The sequence below is a fragment of the Cetorhinus maximus genome, chromosome 2 (assembly GCF_964194155.1).
Source record: "Cetorhinus maximus chromosome 2, sCetMax3.hap1.1, whole genome shotgun sequence".
Classification (NCBI taxonomy): Eukaryota; Metazoa; Chordata; class Chondrichthyes; order Lamniformes; family Cetorhinidae; genus Cetorhinus; species Cetorhinus maximus.
In genome coordinates, this window is record NC_135880.1 from 143,825,106 (window position 1) to 143,844,924 (window position 19,819).

A 19,819-nucleotide genomic window follows, 5' to 3' on the forward strand; every position below is an offset into this window, starting at 1 on the left:
ACCGAACTCCCCCTCTCACCAAACTCTAAGTCTTCAATCAGTCATCTCAGCTGCACTCAGTTTCAAAAGCAGTGCAGTGACCAGGTACACTTTGCTGAGTGTTACACTACCAGATCCGACCCTCAAAGTTTCTGCACCATCTACAAGACTTGTGGTAGAATTCTCACCATTTGCCTGGATGAGTGCAGTCACAATAACTTCGAAAAGCTGTACACTATCCAGAACAGAGCAATTTGCTTGATCAGCCTCTATGCCACTGAATTCAAAATCCACCCCTCCACATTATAGATAGATGTAGTATGCATGATTGACAGGGTGCATTTTACCATACTCAGACACCAAGCTAGCTTTAATAGAACCACCTTCCCTGTGACTGCTAATACTGAGCAGGACAAAAGCAACAATGACATGGATATACCATCATCTCCAAGTTCTTCTCCAAGTCATACACCATCATAACTTGGAGGTACAACTCCATTCCTTCATCATTCCTAAAATTCTCAACCAATAACATCACAGGAGCACCATCACCGCAAGGACTTGAGGCCCACCACCACCTTCTCAGGGCAACAACACATTTATCCCAACTCTCTGCTTCTGGTTAGCTAAACAATCCTCTATCCATGCTACTATGTCACCCCCAAAACATGAGCTCTTATCTTGTTAAGTAATCTTTTATGTAGCACCTCATCAAATGTCTTTTGGAAATCCAAATACACCAAATCTACTGGTTCCCCATTATCCATGCTGCTTGTTATTTCCTCAAAGAACGCTAATAAATTCATCAAATATGATTTCCCTCTCACAAAAGCATACTGACTCTCCCTGTTTGTATTATGATTTTCTAAATGTCTAACTATTACCTCCTTAATAATGGATTCAAGCATTTTTTCCATGACAGACATTAGGTTAACTGGCCTATTATTTCCTGCTGTCTCTCTCCGTTCTTGATTAGAGGTGATACATTTGCGATTTTTCCAGAATCCAGGGAATTTTGGAAGATTACAACCACCGCCTCTACAGCCACTTCTTTTAAGAGATAAGGATGCAGGCCATTGCGTCCAGGGTAATTGTCAACCTTTAGTTACCCATTAGTTTTCCTAGTACTCTTTCTCTAGCAATCGTGATTGTTTTAAGTTCCTTCCTCCCTTTTCCCTCTTGATTTTCAATTCTCCTTAGGGTGCTTTTTGAATCTTCTACCATGAAGACCAACAAAATACATGTTCAATGCTTCCTCCATTTCCTTTTTTCCTATTAATTCCCCAGTCTCACCCTCTAAGAGACCAACACTCACTTTAGCTACTCTTTTCCTTTTTATATACTTGTAGAAATTCTTACTGTCTGCTTTTATATTTCTAGCTAGTTTTCTCTCAGAGCCTAATTTCTCTCCTTGCTGGTTTCTAAACTTTGCCCAAACTTCTGACCCACCACCAATCTTCGCAGTATTCAACACATTTTCTTTCAATTTGATACCATCCTTAGTTAGCCACCGATGGTGCATCCTTCTCATAGAATCTTTCTTTTATATATCTTTGTTGAGAGTTATGAAATTTCTCCTTAGCCGTCTGTCACTGTTTCTCTACCATCTTACCTTTTAACCTAATTTCCCAGCCCACTTTCGCCAATTCTGTCTTCATGCTCTTGTAATTGCCTTTAAGCTTAAGGCATAAGTCTTAGACCCACGTTTCTCACCCTCAACTGAACGCAAAATTCTTACATGCTAAAGAGGCTCCTTTACTATGAGGTCATTAATTAATCCTATCTCAGTACACATTACCATGCCTAAAATAGCCTGGGGCATCAGTTTTTCACCATTAATGACTTGGAAGGATTAAAGAGCTGTATATCCACATTTGCAGATGAGACTAAGTTAGGAGAGGCAATAAATTGTGCAGATAGAAACAGAAAGTTACAAAAGGAATAGACAAAGTGAATGGCCAAAAATGTAGCAGATAGGGTTCAATCTGGGCAAATATGCAGTCATCCACTTTGGACCCAAAAAAGACAAACTAAGGTTTTCTTAATAGTGAGAATAGGAACTGTGGCAGGATCAAACGGATTTGTATGTTCATGTACACAAATCACTAAAAACTAGTGCACACGTATAAAAAGAAATTAACAAGACAAATGCAATGATGGCCTTTATTCCAAGGGGGTTGCAATTCAAATGTGAGATAGTTGTGCTTCAATTGTACAGGACCTTGGTCAGATCCTGGAATAGTGGTTTCAGTTTTGAGCAACACATCACAGGTGGCATATACTAGCATTGGTGGGAGTGCAGCACAGATTCGTCTGAATGATACTGAGGCTTAAAGGATTAGAATATGAGGACAGATTGTAAATTTGACCTGTATTCCTTTGACTTACAGTTGTTGGAATCATTTAATCAAAGCCTTTAAAATGATTCAAGGATTCACTAGGTTAAGTGTGGAGAGCCCATTTTCTTTGATGAGGGAATCCAGAACAAGGGGGCATTCGAACTTGGCCATTCAGGAGTGAAATCATGAAGCACTTTACCAATAGAAAGGGTAGAAGAAATCTGGAACTCTCTCCCTGAAAAAAGGATGCCTTGTCAATTTAAATTTCAATAAGGAGATTGATTTGCTTTGTAAGGAGGTCAAGAAACAGAGCAGAGGAAGTTGAGGAAATGTTGTTGAGGTACAGGTTAGCCATGATCATCAGAATGGCGGAACACGTTTGTGGAGCTAAATGGCCTAGCTCTTTTCCTTTATTACAACCTAAATGTGACTTGTTTTGCCATGTGGTTCAGATTCTCTATTCATGGTCTTCTATTTATGTTCTGCAGGCCAAGCTGGAATTCAACACAACTTCCTCTCCATAATGAGATGATGGTATACTACTGAGGCAGGCCATCCACTCTTTTCTGTGCAGCGCAAAAGGAAGCTTAGAAAATTTTTAGCTCTATAGTTTATCTTTCTCTTCAAACAGAGAGCTGCCCGGCATTCAACCAAGAAACTTTTCCAGTACCATGACTGGAGCTCATGGTGTGAGGAACTGCTAGCACAGACCTCTGCCTCCTTATCTCATTATGGCACAATAAATTGCTACATTTCTAATGATGGCCCTCAAGCAAGGCATTGGTTGGAATTGTAAACCTTAACAACAAGTCAATTACACTAACACAGGAGTGTGTACAAGATGGAAGGGCAAGTTTGAAAAGTACCTCAATGATATCACTGCCAACAAAGCCAATGTCAGTTACTCATCAAAAAATCCTTCCAAAAAGGCACTTGTGAAGATGGAAAATGTATTGATTTGTCCAGTTGAAGTGACTGACTTATTTTTCACTCATCTGTGCTGCAGTTTCCTGTTAAGAAAATATCCTACTTCCAGTAATCTCTTGAGCTGTTGTTGGGGCCTAGTCAAAGCAGGTAATACACATGGATTTTCCCAGGTGTTGGGGAAATGCACAAGCTGTAGAGAAGACTACCCCAATTCATTTTAATATGATCCTTACGACCAGCTGACAGATGCAAATTTTAGCTCATTGGTTCAGTGTGGGGTGAAACCCAAGTCCTAGATATGAAAAAGATGTGCCAACTTGATTGGACCATCCATTCACATTTTAACTTAGTCTAATATAGGAAGGAGTAGTTTAAAACAAAAAAAAAAGGTCCCTGATTAGTAAGGAAACAAACAAAAATAACTAGCATGCAAATGGCATCTTTAACACAGGAGCATAGTCAGGCAAAAGTTGACACAAAAACCAAAGGAATACTTATTAGGCCACGTAACTAAAAGAAAAGTATATGTTTTAAAGGAGGAGCGGGAGATGAAGAGGTAGAAAGGTTTAGGGAAGTAATTCCAGGGCTCAGTACCAAGACAGCTAAAGTTATATCCACTAATGATGAGGAGAAGGGAGCAGGGGATATGCCAGAGTCAGAGGAATACAGGGTCCTTTAAAGTTTGCAGGGGCTGGAAGAGTTGAGAGATAGGGAGGGGTGAGGCAATAGAGGGATTTGAACACAAGGTTAAATATTTTAAAATTTAAGCATTGGTGGAATAAGAACCAATAAAAGTCAGCAAGCACAGGGGTGATGGGTGAACAGCATTTGGTGCAGTCAGATATAGGCAGTGGATTTAACTGACTAGACACACATCAAAGTCAGGTAGTTGATGCATTGAGCAGGGATATCCAGGGCTAATGTAACTGGAGCATTTCAGTTTCACCACAGCATCCATTGAGTATTCAAGTCTTTTAAATTCATAATTAACAAAACAAGTAACCAGGCTCTACACTTCAAACATGTCATCACAATTACCTCCTTGAAGTGTCATATGAAATCATGACAGCCATGTGCATGTAACTATTTGTTTCCCCAACACCAATTTTCTGCTTTTTGTTCCAAAAGGCACTAACTGGTGTTGGAGTGCAGTTCCACGGGTGCTTGTCACCCTCCAGTATCTTACCCAATTGACAATTCTTAGAGCTAGTGTAAGCCAAGACAATTGCCAGTCAGCTACTCAACCACAAAGGACATCACAACCAAGCCCAATGTTGTCCTTTTCACACACACAAAAGCTTATGAGCAGAGGTCAACAAAATACAACAAAACAGAATCTGATTTCCTTGCTCTCAAGCCCAAAGGTATTGCGTAATTGTACCCTATGGCCAGTGGTTCAGATCAGTGGGGAGCCAACCTGGGGCCTCCCTGGTTTATATGGTGTTATATAACATCTAGTACATTTTCCTAAACATTTAAAGAAATAAGAATGTTTTCAATAATATAAAAGCAAAATACTGTGGATGCTGGAAATCTGAAATAAAAGCAGAAAATGCTGGAAAAACTCAGCAGATCTGGCAGCATCTGTGGAGAGAAAAAGAGTTAATGAGTCCGTATGACTCTTCAGAGTTCAAGAGGTAGAAATGTGATGCATTTTATACTGTTTAATTGAAAAAGATGTCATGGACAAAAGACAAAGGGAGTGTTAATGCTAATGTTAAAGACTAAAGAAGGTGCTGATAGTGACATAAAGATAGGATAGCAGAATGTGTTAATAACAGAACAAGAGTCAGCGCTCTGTGAAAGCAAAACATAAGAACAAGTGACAGATGGCCCTGTTGGGGAACCCTTGATTCAGGAAAAAGGAAGACATGTCAGAAGCGCCATTTTGGAAGGTAGCAACATCAGGACAGATGCGACGGAGGTGGAGGATCTGGGAGAATTGGATGGAATCCTTACAAGAATTTTTTCAAGTCTCATGATCCTAAAGACAAACAAGATTTTATGGCTGAGGATAGTCATCTGTCTTTCTCCTCACTCCCAGCCTCTGGTTCTGTTTGATAGGAAACCAAGAATAATTGGAGGCCAGCTATACAGTCCTAATGTCAACCTCCAGTGAGAAAGTTTTAATCTCTACAGAATCAATGCAGATGAAAGACATTTCTTTGAGTCCCATGTTGAGTTGATAATGGGCACATGGTATGGTACTTATCATACAAGTTAGGAAAGTTCTAGTTTCAATCTCAGACTCAAGTAGAGACCTATCTTAACTGGGTGGTGACATGGATGCTACAATTGGCCTCGACAGCAGTGGACTAAGGAAGGGAACAATAAATATTCAACCAGTTTCCAAACTTGTCCATTGATTCTGAATTGAAACTGTACATAAGTGTACGTTAGCCAGGGATAGGTTAGAGATCACCTGTGAGGGTCCCAAAATCGATGGCATTAACTCTCATTGCTCATCCCCAGGCATGAAGACTAGCCAAACAAAGGGTTGCTAGCCCCTCTGAACCTGTAACTCTAATTAATTGTATTTAATTGGTTGTATTTCATTTAATTAATCGTATTTCAGGAGAGAAAATTGAGGAAGAAAATTATTACAATCACCTACTACTTGTAAGGTAAGCAAAAAAGTAAGAAAAATCAGAATCAAAACATTCATACCCTCAAGAGAACTATTTTAATATATTAAATATGCTGCTGAATATGTCATCTAAAATTCTACAAACAATGTTTGAAGCATTTCCAATGTTTGAAGCATTGCCTTCAAAGGTTTCAAATCAGCCAACAAAAATGTCAGTCTTTCTCCAAACATCCCAAATCGGAACAATAACTGTGTAGCTTAGAACTATTAATGGAAAGTCATTATTGAAACTGAAAAAAAATCATTACAGCATAGATTTTTGGTTATTTGGCAGCCATTTGTTATGATTTTCTTATAATAGCTGTAAACTGCACAGTTACTTTCTTTTCAACAGTTTTGGCCAAATAACAACAGTGACTGCATGTACTTGATTGAATGTGAAGCAATTTCGAATATCCTGCAGATGTGATAAGTTTATTTATAAATGCAGGATCTTCCTAGCTTTAGCTTTTCCAACAGAGGCCCTTAGACCACAAACTCCAAAAGGGGGTCACAAAAGTTCCTTGGACATATCAATTTTATTTTTTTCTTCCCAGACTTACTAATGTGTTGTTGCTACTGTCTGCTTTCCTCGACAATGAATGCACAGATTTCCTTTAGGTTACTATCTTACATAACCTAGGGCACAATGATTCCCAGGAACGTATCTATGTTTGCAGAGGGTCGCCCACAAAACAGAATGTGGAAAATTGTGCTATAATTCAAAAGATACAAGCAGCACTGATTGACACACTCCAAGGGGGAGCACTGGTTGTGGTAACCTTAGCATATCTGTCCTATTGTTACTGAACAAATTGGAGGGTGGAAGGAGGTCCACAGAGAAACCTTACAATTATGGACATTTAATAATACTTCAAAACAGATTCCTAACCCAGTGTATTGAATTCAATTCACTGCATCCCTTGGTGCTAAATTAGCAGTCCCTGGAGATTGTAACATTTAAGGTATAGGATGTTCCAATGCTTGTTACATTGGTTCCTGCCTAATTACAAGGGTGGGGCCCTCTGGGAGTGTTTTGATGGGTCACCAGATCAATTCAAGGGTCAGTGAAAAACTCTTCTTGAGGCAGTCTGCTAGCCAACAAGTTCACAAAGGCAAGAGGGAAGAAACAGGTCCCAGTTAGGTTAAAAGAAAGGAGCAGAGAAACAGACTCCGACTTAAATAGCAAGCTGCGAGGAGTAGATTTTAAGTAAAGAGGGCCACTGGGGCAAAGGTATCCCTTTGGAGCAGTGGTTTCTGCATTAGGAATGAAAAGAGAATGGCAATGAACAGAAAAGGGAATCCCAAGGTCTTCTATAAGCATGTAAATATTAAATATAGTAAAAGAAAGAGTAGGGCCAAAAAAGGTGCGTGTGGAGGCTGGAGAAATAGCAAAGGTGTTGAATGAATCCTTTGCATCTGTCTTCACGAAGAAGGATGCTACCCAGGCTGAGGTGACAGAGGAGGTAACTGGTACACTAGAAGAACTTACAATCGAGAGGAAGGAAGTATTAGAAAGGCTATCTTTACTTAAAATAGATAAGGTACTAGGACCGGATGAGATGCATCCAAGGGTACTGAGGAAATTGCAAAGGTACTAGTGATAATCTGCCAGTCTGCCTTTAACACAGGGGAGGTGCAAGAGGACTGGAGAATTGCAAATACTACATCCTTGTTCAAAAAGGGATGCATGGATAAAGCTGGCAACTACAAGCCAGTCAGTTTGGCCTCAGTGGTAGAGCAACTTCTGGAAGCTACAGTATGGGATAAAATCAATAGTCAATTAGGACAAGTGCAGGATACTTAAGGAAGGCCAGCATGGATTCATTAAGGGAAAATCATGTTTTTAACTAACTTGCTGGATTTTTTTTGCGATGGAAATAGAGAAGGTTAATAAGGGAATCACAGCTGATGTGGTCTATATGGATTTTCAAAAGGATTTGTTACAGTGCCACAAAACAGACTTGTGAGCAAAATTCTAGGTCATGGAATAAAAGGGAAAGTAGGCACTTGGATAAGAAATTAGCTGAGTGACAGGGAACAGAGTAGTAAAAAATGGTTGTTTTTCAGATTGGAGGAAGGTTTGTAGTGGAGTTCCCCAGGGGTCAGTGTTAGGATCCTTGCTTTTCCTGATATATGGTAATGACCTAGACTGTGGTGTGCAGGACATGATTGCAAAATTTGCGGATGATATGAAGATTGGAAATGTTGTCAACTGTGATGGGGATAGTCTTGAACTTCAAAAGGACATAGACAAGTTGGTGTATTGGGCAGACTAATGGCAGATGAAGTTCAATGCAGAGAAGAAGTGTGAAGTGATTCAGTTGGCAGGAAAAATATGGTGACACAGTATAAAATAAAGGGAGAGCCCCTAGATGTGGTGCAGGAACAGAGGGACCTTGTTGTGTACATACATAGGTCATTGAAGGTGGCAGGGCATGTTGAGAGAGCAGTTAATAAAGCACATAGTATCTTAGGCTTTATTAATGGGGGCAATGAGTACAAGAGTAAGGAGGTCACGTTGAACTTGTATAAGACATTAGTTAGGCCTCATCTGGAGTACTGTATCCAGTTTTGAGCATCATACTTGAGGAAGAATGTGAAGGCTTTGGAGAGAGTACAGAGGAGATTCATAAGAATGATTCCAGGGATAAAGATCTGTAGCTATGAGGTTAGATTGGAGAGGTTGGGACTCTTTTATCCTCACAGAAAAGAAGGCTGAGAGACTTGATAGAGGTATTCAAGATCCTGAGGGGTATGGACAGGGTAAATTGTGAGAAACTGCTCCCACTCAGAGAACATCGAGAACTAGAAGGCATGGGTTCAAAACAATTGGCAAAAGGAGTAAATATGACGTGAGGAAAAATGTTTTCCCCCAGAGGGTGGCTGGAGTCTGGAACAAACTTCCTAAAAGGGTGGTGGAGGTAGGTTCGATCAAGGTATTCAAAAGGGAATTGGATTGCTACCTGAAAAGAAATAATGTGCAAGGTTATGGGGTTAAGGCAGAGAGTGGGACTAGGTGGAATGCTCTTTCAGAGCCAGTGCAGACTCGATCGGCCAAATGGCCTCCTTCTGCACTGTAAAGATACTGTGACAGCCACAGGTCTGAAAGTGTGCTTGTCAGCTAATGTTTGAATATACTCTGGAATCTAGGGAGAAGGAATCTTGGAAGGCGAGATTGAAACTGAGGTGGGCTATTATTAAAGCGGTCCAAATGGGAGAGACTTTTGGAAAGAATTCCAAGAAATCCTCAAAGGTGGAGATTGGAAACCCTCATGAAAAAAACAAAGTTTCTTGGTTGACTCACAGTGAAGACTAATGTCTGGGTGCTTTGTTGAGAAATCTATGGAATTTGTTTTGGGTGCACCTATCATTTATGCTGTAGCATGGTGTGCCCGATCACAGTCCGTCTGTTAATTTACATGTACCTCATTCATACCCTGAATGTTAGAGTGTAAGACAGATTTATAAATTGTGTAAAGTTTGTTTTTTTTTTGTTCGTTCAAAACCCATGGAATCTTGTGGCTTTATTCCAAAAGCAGGTGTCTTGAATCTCAACCTTTATCTACCTTAAACAAAATGTTATTGGTCCATAACCAGATCTCCCTCCAGGTCCTGGAGTCTGGCCAAGGATTATAACACCCAGATAAATACTTTACATGAACAATTTTTACCAGTCACTTTCCTTGATTTCCTGACAAATAAAGGACAGTACACTACCTTTATGGCATGATTTTGCCTTATGCTTCCAGTTCATTTTTCTGAATGCTGATAAAGATCCAGTGATTAGTGTGCATTTGTTATAAATAACATTAAAAAACTTATTCAAGTTTTCAGAAATCAGAAAATGCACATGCTGAAAACTGACAATCATAATTCACTATTAAGTCACTTTGCTGTAACAATAGATTGCTGTACTGTTCAGTAGGATCAAGTGCATTATCAAAATCTGGCCAAAATGCTGCACAGCATGGTAATATTTCTACAACACACTTGTTTTAAACTAATATATTTTATATTATTAAATTCTGTGTAAAATAAAGAGCCCCCCAACTGCCTGTTATGAATGAAGTGCTGTGATTGCATGGCAGAGCTGGCATGCACTTATGTTACAAGGTGCTTCACAAAAGATGGAGCAAAGACAAGGGTTGAGGAAGTGACCAAAGGGACAGCCAAGGCAGGTGTAATTGAGGAGACATTTGGAGGCAGGGAATAGCCAGGCAGAGAGTTCTACAGTGCAGGGTTGTGACATGTGGGGGGAAGAGAGTGTATACCGGAGGCCAGCTAGAAAAGAAGGGAGTGAGCTGGGATATAGGCTTGAGATGCAAGGCAAGGTTGAAGCAATATTATGAATGGATTTGTAACTGAAAAGAAATCCCTGCAACTGTCGTTGTTAACAACAGAGTTCAATGCATGCAAGGTCAATCCTCTCTGCCTGGCACTTCATAACAGGCAGCTGCCAGATCATTTCACACAGAACAACTTATAAATAATACAAAAATGTATTAAATTAAAACAAGCCTATTGTAGAGATATTAAAGCACTGTGCAACATTTTGGCCAGATTCTGGGAATGCACTTTGTCCATCCGGACAGTACAGCAGTTTATTGAAACAGCAGAGTGACTTCACATTGATCACAATTATAAATCAGTAGACTAAGTCGTATGTCGGGCAGGATGAATTGAAGTCTAAAGGAAAAAGAATATTCAAATGCTTTCTGCAGATGTGTGGGGTGGTGGCAGCCTGACCGGAGTGCAGCAGCCAGGCCAGAGTTTAAGCCTAACACCAGGAATTGAGCACAGAGATCTGGGCTGATACTCCAGTGCACTACTGAGGGACTGCCACACTGGGAGAGATGCTGACTCTTTATTGAGACCTGACAGGTGGACAAGAAAGATCCCATGACATTCTCTCTAAGAACAGAAGGGAAGCTATCCCCAGTGGGTGTCCTAACCAATTTTTATCCCTTAAATCAACAACACAAAAACAGATTGTCTGGTCAATATCACACTGTTCTTCTGAGAGCTTCCTGTACACAAACTTGACCGCAATATTTCCTACATTACATCAGTGAATACACTTCAATTGCTGTAAAGCACTGTGGGATGCCCTGAGGTAATGAAAGGGCATAATAACATTGCATGTCATGACAGTGGATCAAGATGGCTTGAAGGCATGGGTGGAGCAATGAGGGTGAATTGAGTAGTGAAGTTGAAGACTTGAGGTGGAATTGTCCCAGATTTGCACTAAGTGCGGTAGCAGTTGGGAAAAAGGATGCTGCAATGGCGGCTTTTCATGCTGTATCGTCCCATTCCCACCTCATTAATTATGCAGCCACAGGAAACACACTGTCTTGCTGGCAGGCAGCCTCCGATTTGCCCACCACATCGTTACCTCACCACTTCCTCAAGTGGGGCACCATGTTTAAATGGCAGCTGCACGCACACTTCTCAATGCTTGCAGCCCAGGAGGGTACTGGTAAAGACATGGCCCCAAAAGCCAAGAAGAGTGCAGCCCCCTGGTGACGCATCCCTGAGACGCCTTCTGGATGCCGTGGAGGCCTGCCGCAATGTCCTCTACCCCCACTCTGGCCGCAGGACACCCATCAGTCTCACCAATCCGGCTTGGGAGGCGATGGCAGAGGTGGCCAGTGCAAATGCTGCAGACAAGAGGTAGGCTATCCAGTGCAGAAAGCAGATGAACAATCTCAACAAGGCCACCAGGGTAAGGCAACCATCTTATCACTCTAAACTCACACATTCACTGGCATCTCACACACTGGCATCACTCACACAAACCCTCACATTACCATCTGACTTCACCTCTTCTGGAGACTGCCTCCTCAGCTCTCATCATCTTGAGGTCATTTGCACAGATCAACATGTGCCCCCATATATCCCCTGGAATATCCCCCTTCCCCAGTACAGCCCTTGCCCTGTAGCCCCTTCCCTTGTCTGAGGCCACTTCTCCCCTTTCCCCAAGCAAGCCCTACCCCTGCAGCCATTGAAAAGCCACCCCACCTTACGATGGTCTGGTAGGTAGAGACCTGCCTGTGAGCCCCCTTAAAAGTGATGCGGTGCTGCCTGTGAAGCCTGACCGCGAGTGCTGCCTGAAGAAAGATAGGCAAACAAACCTCAAAGTCCTCAGCAAAGTGTAGCTCGCCAAGTGCATGTCGCTTATGTACAGTTGTGAAACACCTGCCTGGATGATTCAGCAGGGCTTATAATGATATGCAAATATATTAAAATGAAGTTCCCGACATCCAGTGACAGGAAAGGTAGTCCGCCATTGATGGGCAGAGTGGACAATCACAAACTGGTTTCACAATGACATGAAACTGAATTTTGGCCTTCCCAGCATATTGTCCACTCACGCCCACCATGACGCTCAGTGCCAACAGGCACAGAAAATTCCATCCTTGGTTTACTGGTGTTGGTGAGGCTGTGATTTGGACTGGAGGGGGTAGAATGTAATCAGTGAAGAGAGAGTGCGTGGTATTAAGAGTGTGGTTAGTGAGACTGAGTTTACTGGTGTTAGAAGTTGTTTTGTGTGGTGTGCAGTTACTGAGACTGGGCTTACTAGTGTGTAGTTAATGTAGAAACCGGTGCCTGTCTCCCGGTCCTTTGCTTACTCACCCTCCTGCTCCGGGCCTATCTGGACACAGCCGCTCCTGGTGCTCAGCCTGAATACGCAGCCGGCACAGGCCGCTCTCTCCGGCTGAGGGAACTCACTGAAGGCTCTTCCGGTGAGCAGATAGACGGTGAATCTCTGGCTTTTACCGACAGACCCGGTGCTCCCGACTGGCTCGCGCTGTTGCTAAGTGAATGAGTGACCTTTCACCCCGCCCCGTGCAGCGGCAAACACTTCCGGGGCAGGGACAGGGGCAGCGGCAGCACATGGCAACAGGAGAGAGCTGCAGGCAGCATTACAGAGACAGTCAGTGAAACCTGGTTTCGCACAGGGCTGTATTATTTTTCATCTTATTTTCAGATATCATGTTCACCTGAGCCATCTCCCTGATAAATATGAAGTAAAATAGCACAGGGCACAACCAGGGCAGCTGTTCCCACAGAATATATAGTACTAGAGGAGGCTATTCGTTCTGTCTAATTTAGTCTCACATCACACCTTTTCACCCATAACCTTACAAATTAGTCAAGTATATGTCTAATTGCCTTTTGGAAATTGGAGTCTGATACTAACGTAGTGCAGTCCAGATCTTAACAACACTGTGACAGAATGTTTCTCTTCATTTTGCCTCTAGTTCTTTTACTAATTATTTAAAAATCTATGACTCCTGCAGGTTAACAACCCGCTTGAGAGAAGACGGAGTTTCTCCTTACTGGCTTTGTCAAAACCCCTCAATTTTTTAATTAGATCTTCCCTAAACCTTCTTTGCTCTAAGGATTCCAAGTGTTACATATTGAATAGTTACATTATTCGTTAAGTGCTAGGAACTAACATATGAATATCACTTAACTCACTGCTGCACTGCGCATGCGAAATAACAATATATCAGTCTACAAGATCGGAAAGAAATCCACTAGATTAAGTTCCATTATTTTGAGTCCGAAGTGTAATTATTTCTAACTTATGGGAACCATGAGACAACATGGTGGTAGTTGCATTTGTGAGTTAAAAACTCAAACATTTTAAACAAATTTGACACTGAATTAGAAACAAAAATCAACCTGAATTAGTGCCAGAGAGAGAAAAACTGAGTGAATTGTGCAAAAACAAAATGGGTGCAAAGCAATGAAATGTCAGCTCCAGGCATGATGAATTGGGAGGCCACTGATGTCGTGGAAGCATTTAAGAATTTTAAACAAAAGTTCAGACTGATGTTCAGTAGCTTTCGAAAGGGCAATAGTGAAGAGGAAAGGTTCAGCTACATACTTTTGTGGGCAGGAGAGAAAGGGAATTTGTTAGTTAACTGGGAGCTGAGTGAAGATGACAGAAAAAACCCAGACAAAATTTTTGAAAATTCAACACACATCTCCAACCAAAGTCAAATCATCAAATCTACCAATATGAATTTCAAGGCCCGAGACAGGAATCAGGTGAGCTGTTTGACAATTTTATAACAAAGTTGAAAAATACAGCCAGAAAATGTAAATTTTAAGGTCATAGGTGAAAGACTGCTAGATCAGCTCATTTGAGGCTTTGCAAGCCCTGAAGTACAAAAGGAATAAATTGAAAAGAACATTCTCTCAACATCATAGGCTGTAGACACTGCCAGAGCACATGAAGCTACGAGTAGACAGATGAAGATGCTGACAACCCAAAAGGCTCGCTTTACCATTAAGTCAAGAGGAAAGCAGCAGGGTTGATGAAATGAAACAGCAAGAAAAGAATACACAACAGACAGAGAGAAAGATGTGCAGGAGATGTGGATGACCATGAGTTCACATCAGAAGGAAATGTGCCACATATGGCTCAAACTGCAGAACTTGTGGAAAGCCAAATCACTGTGAAAAAATGTTTAGAACAAAGAAAGAAGATGGTAAACAAGTTATCAGAGATAGAACTAAAAGGAAAGCCTGAAGGAGAGCTCCAAGAGATGGATGAAAAGAATGATAGCCAGAGTCACAGAGCCTAAAGATTGGGTAAATTCCATTGTGGTGAGAGAGAAGCCAAATGGACGACTAAAAATTTGCTTGGATCCCAATCAAGCAATAAAGAGGATGAACATGGAGGATCCTACAATGGATGCGTGTCACTTAACTGGACATCTATTTTAGTAATGGCAGCCGCTAAAAAGAGCCAATGGCACATAGGCTTCTCATGGGGTTCAGCATCCATGATGCATCCAATCTCCAGTGAGTGCACATTGGCACATACCACTCACAGACCTGAGACAAAGGCAGAACCTTATGATGAGGTAGCAATTTCCCAATAAGAATGACATGACATATGTTTGGGATCAAGCACAACCCATTTCATTACATTAAAGTGCATATATTGAACAGAGGCTGTATGAACTGCACCCCGTGAAACATAAAATGATGCTATGCCGCTTCTCTGCCCACAGTGGTGCTTCCACTGTGGCTGGATCAGATGTGGAGACAGGCCACTCGAGAGCATGTCCAGGTGACTGAGATGTCCATAGTGCCTGATCTCAGGGTTGTGGCATATGTGAAAGCACGGTGACAGGCTGCACCAGCTGCATATGCACAGAGACAGCCTTAGTCATGGGGCTTGAGGCTTCGGGTATGTCTAAATCAGAGGGGCTGAGAGGTCGGCATCAGAAAATGGGGTAACTTGAGCAGTGGGACCACCAGCATCAACCCATCCTGCCCCTGACCTTTCATGACCCACCTGCACAGCATACTATCAGGAGTGGGTGAGCACCCGATTGCATGTACATGCAGCCATGCGCCATCACTGCAATGGACCAGTCAAGGCTACAGAATACATCATACAATCTGCTCATGCCAGTTCTCTGCTTCTGCATCATTCAGTGGACTGGTGCATATGACTCTCCATGACAATGACCACTTTCTCAATGAAGGAATCCAAGTGCCCTTATGCCTGAGACATTGTGGTACTCATGCCTTCATGGACTTTTCCATTTTCTGTGCAAGGGTCTGCATTGCCTCAGGAAACTCTGATAGATGGTCACAGATTTTCCCTTTGCTGCTTCACAACCATCCGTTTTGTATAATGCCATCGAGGCTTAGCTTCCCTGTCCAGCTGAGCATGGTTGAGGCTGTCCCCTGCCCTCCAATGGGGCCTGCCAACAGCTATCTCTGCCTCCATCGCCTACACCTGCTTACATCTGGCACGATGCTCACCTTGTGCTATCCATTCTAAGTGTGTCTGAGACTCCACCGATCTGTACTGGTGGAGGGTGCGATTGACTCCTGTGAAGTTGGATCCTCAGAGTAAATTTCGCCCTCTGAGGCCACCACAGACCTCATAGTTGGTTGCTGCTACTCCTCTGATAATAGGACCTGTGGAGGAGAAAAAAAATCAGTTACTTGTCCTTTCTCTCACCAGTTGCTTCAATAGACATCTGGCAGCAGACCAAATGGATGCAACTGTACAAATTAAAAAGGTGAATTCATTGGGCATATAATGAACTTTAACTTTCTGCCAGACACTAATCTTGCTATCTGGGACAGCCAGCACTGTGGGGACCCTGCCAAGGTCAAGGACGTTCTCCTCCATTGATATCATATTGCCAGGTGGGGCACTCCACCCCCAGAAGGAATCATTTCATGGGCATTGTGTGTTCTTTTCTCCTGCAAGGTAGGAATGAAGACTTTAATGTCAGTGAAACTCCCCATCTCACCATCATGATGCACATTCAGATGTTTAGATCCTGGCATTATACAGTCCCTGAGCTTCCTTGACCATCCTCCAAATGTTACATTGGTGTGAGTCTTTTCCTTGGGTGAGGGGTGACACACATCTCCTCAGTCTTCCTAGACAATGCCTGCCTTGAGAACCTCCTGCTCAGAGCTTTGCAGTTCCCTTTAATTCCCTCATGGCAGCCAGCTTGGCTTTGCATACTATTCATCTCAGCAGCCCTCAGAAGGTTGTTGAAGTGCTTCCTGCACTGAATGCATGTCCTGCATTCAGTTAACCAGTGACCTCCAGCCATGCCTGCTTAGCTTGCCTGACTGGCCTCCTCCTCCTGCTGCTCTCAGGAAATAACATGTTCCTCCTGGCTCTTAGTGCCTCTAACATGGCGGCCAGAAGATGTTGCCAAACAAGTCTTTCACCACAGACTGTCACGGTATGAAATCTTGCTCTCTCAGTTGTAAGAATGCCTGGATGCAGCCACTTTAATGGCTGATTAGTGCCCTTTAAATAGGGCCGGCCACTACTAGATTCTACCTCCTGATCATCCCTAATTAGTCACCTGCCACAAAATTCAACAGATATCATGAAACGACCTCAAGCAAAGATGGAACCCGGAAATTATCTCACCATCGGGGTCCCGACAATCTTGGCAAAATCCAGCCTGCTAACTTTATTTCTCTCCAGACAGATGCTTCATGATCTGCTGAATATTTCCAGCATTTTCTGTTTTTATTTCAGATTTTCAGCATTGTTTGGTCGAACATAATTGTGCAATTTGTTCAGTTATTTGCATGACTTAACGGCTCTTTTGAATTTAGTTTTGCAAAGCCTGGAAACTGTTTCAGTGTTTTATTGGTCTGTTCAAATTAAAGCCTTGGAACTTTCAAAGAGACTGGAGCAATGCAGTTCCCTGCCCTAGATGTTAGTAATAAAAGAACAACTATGCACATAAAGATCAATTATAAAATATAGAAATCGCAAATAATTTATTATTTTCCTTATTTGAGGAATTAGTATACTCTAACTCCAACCATAAATGTATTCTATTACTGTGATTTCTTCATTTGCTTGTTCACCTATTTTGCTATGTGTTCTACTTCCTTCAGTCTGAGCAGATTGGTCATAGAGCACATAGAACTTGGGGAGTGTGACCCAAAGGATGTGCTAGTTTTATACAAATAGATGGCTAAAAGACATTTCAGAAAACTTGTAACGTAAAAATCCAGAGATATGATAATGTAGTATTTTGAATTAATCTATAGCTTATTTCATATATGTATTCTTTTTGTAGCCATCATTATGGATGAGTAAAACCTATTCTTTTAGAACTTCTAGCTTGTTCTTTGGCCAGTGCACTTTATTTGTAAATGCTACTGCTGGTGAGGACCAGGCAGGCAGTCCCTTGTGATTGAGGATGACTTACTTCCATTCCAGATCGATGGGGTCTGAGACGGCAGGTAAGTCCAATCCGCCATCTGCCACATGCAGGGCAGGTGGTGCTTGAAGGTTTGGGTAGATGGGTTGATTGGAGGTTTGTGCGATCCATTCCTCACCTCGACTTCGCCTCTGCATGATCTCGACGACATCTCTTGATGTATTTGGTACCTTCCCGGGTGAGCCTTCTCCATTTTGGTTGGCCACAAGCAAGGCACTCGCATGAGTTGGCAGGGATGTTTGACCTCTTCAGGGATCCTTTGAGGACATCCCTACAGCATTTCCTCTGTCCTCATGGAAGCCTCCCGCATGACCAAGTTCTGGGCAGAGCAGTTGCTTCAGGAGTTTGGCATCATGCATACGAACTACATGTCTTGCCCAGTGGAACTGGTTTTGAGTGATTAGCACCTTGATGCTGGGCAAGTTGGCTTGGGGAGGACACTGCTGTTGGACCGCCTTTCTTGTCAGTGGATTTGGAGGATCTAACGAAAGCACACGTGGGGTACTTCTCCAGTGCTTTGAGGTGCCTACTATAGGTTGTCCAAGTCTCCTGAAGTATATAGGAGCCTGGAGATCACTGCTGCCTGGTAAACCATGGTCTTAGCCTCAGCTGAGCTGGCACATTAGATGTAATGATGAATTTCATTGTCTATGTCCATGATGAAGACCAAACAAGGAGCACTCCTGAGCAGCTAAAGCACTGTGAAAGCATGAAATCATGGATTATTGGTCACAGTTGCTGGGTCAAAATCCTGGAACTCCCTTTCTACCAGCACTGTGGTGTAACTACACTAGATGAATTGCAGCGCTTCAAGAAGGCGGCTCACCTCCGCCTTAGGGATGAGAACATGTCTACTTGCTTCACAGTGAGCACTAGTGGAGTTCTTATCCCACAGGCCCTTGTTCTTTAGGGCAAGGCACTTCCCCGAGGCCTGCCAGATGGCGATAGGCTCTTCTTCTCCTCAGTTGCATCCAAGACATGAAGAAGGCAGCTTTGGCTGCAACCTGCATTCTGCACTCCTCCTTGTTTCCTTTTTTTATATTCATTCATGGGATGTGGGTGTCACTGGCTAGGCCAGCATTTATTGCCTATCCTTAATTGCCCTTCTCCACGGAGAAATCGAGTACAGACATGACTGCACTTTATCCTGAAAGAATCACCCTCCATCGCCAATCTAGGAAGCCTTTGTGAAGCTCTTGGGCTGCCCTCATTCCATACATGCCAGCCCCAGGTCCCCAGGTCTACCCTTGCAGCTGACACACATCTTGAAGGATCACAGGTGGATGAACCGCACACCCTCCCGCATCGCCCCCCCCCCACCCCGCCGCCCCACTCCCCGACATGACAGCACATTCACAAAGAGGCTAAAATCTGGGTGAGAACAGCCATGTGTTATGAGCCCTCAGTCAGGGCACTGTCAGGCTGCCTCCTTTTGACTAGACTGCACCAATTTAATGACTGCAAGCGTTCAGCACTTTAAGGCATGAACATCCCAACTACAACGTTTTCTGGAGCAAGTTGCATATGTCCTGCAGCCATGGACTCCTAACAGTTGGATCCTGCTTACCTTTTTGTATTCCTCTAAGACAGACAATTGGTCAATCAGACCAAATCAAGTATAGCCCAAGCCCTAATGGATTTTCCTAAGAATGTGCATCATGCGTTGAGATGCCCAGATCCTTCAATTGACATTTAACTCATATTAACATGTTTCAGCTGAGCCTTGATCTCCATGTCTTCAGCCAGTGATTATTAGGGTACCCCTTTATTCGGCCGAAAAGTGCTGTAGTCAACTCCTCCCACATGCCCTCAGACTCCTCCCTGACGATTATTTTCCATGGTTATTTTTCAACTGTGTCATTGCATCAGGCCATTGAAATGGTGCTGCTACGATTCTGTTTTGGGACCAGCTTCAAAGCTCCTCCTGTTACTGTCCAGGTACCCACTAAACACCTTGAATCTCACAATATCCAAGTTTCCTTTTCTCCCATCACTCTCCTGTCTTCCCCTTTAACCATGGATCCCATCGTCATCATTGTAGACATTCCCTGCCCTCCCCCGAACTGTATTCTGTGGATGTCCCCATACCCCATGTCAACCTCACCCCTCCCCATTTTGAGACCATATGGACAATGACCTACTGGGACCCCTCCTCCCATGACACCCCCATCGACTACCACCACCCCCCCCCCCTTACTTACCAG

At 42.9% G+C, this 19,819-nt stretch overlaps 1 protein-coding gene across 1 annotated transcript in view; it reads right to left on the reverse strand.

Annotated features, from left to right (window-relative positions):
* The window catches only part of uba6 (ubiquitin like modifier activating enzyme 6), a 147,187-nt gene extending 134,485 nt beyond the window's left edge, over positions 1–12,702 (reverse strand). The window contains exon 1 of the mRNA XM_078570336.1: positions 12,508–12,702. The gene's annotated coding sequence lies outside the window, so the exon portion shown is untranslated. The remainder of the gene's footprint in view (positions 1–12,507) is intronic.
* Between the last annotated feature and the right edge of the window lie 7,117 nt (positions 12,703–19,819).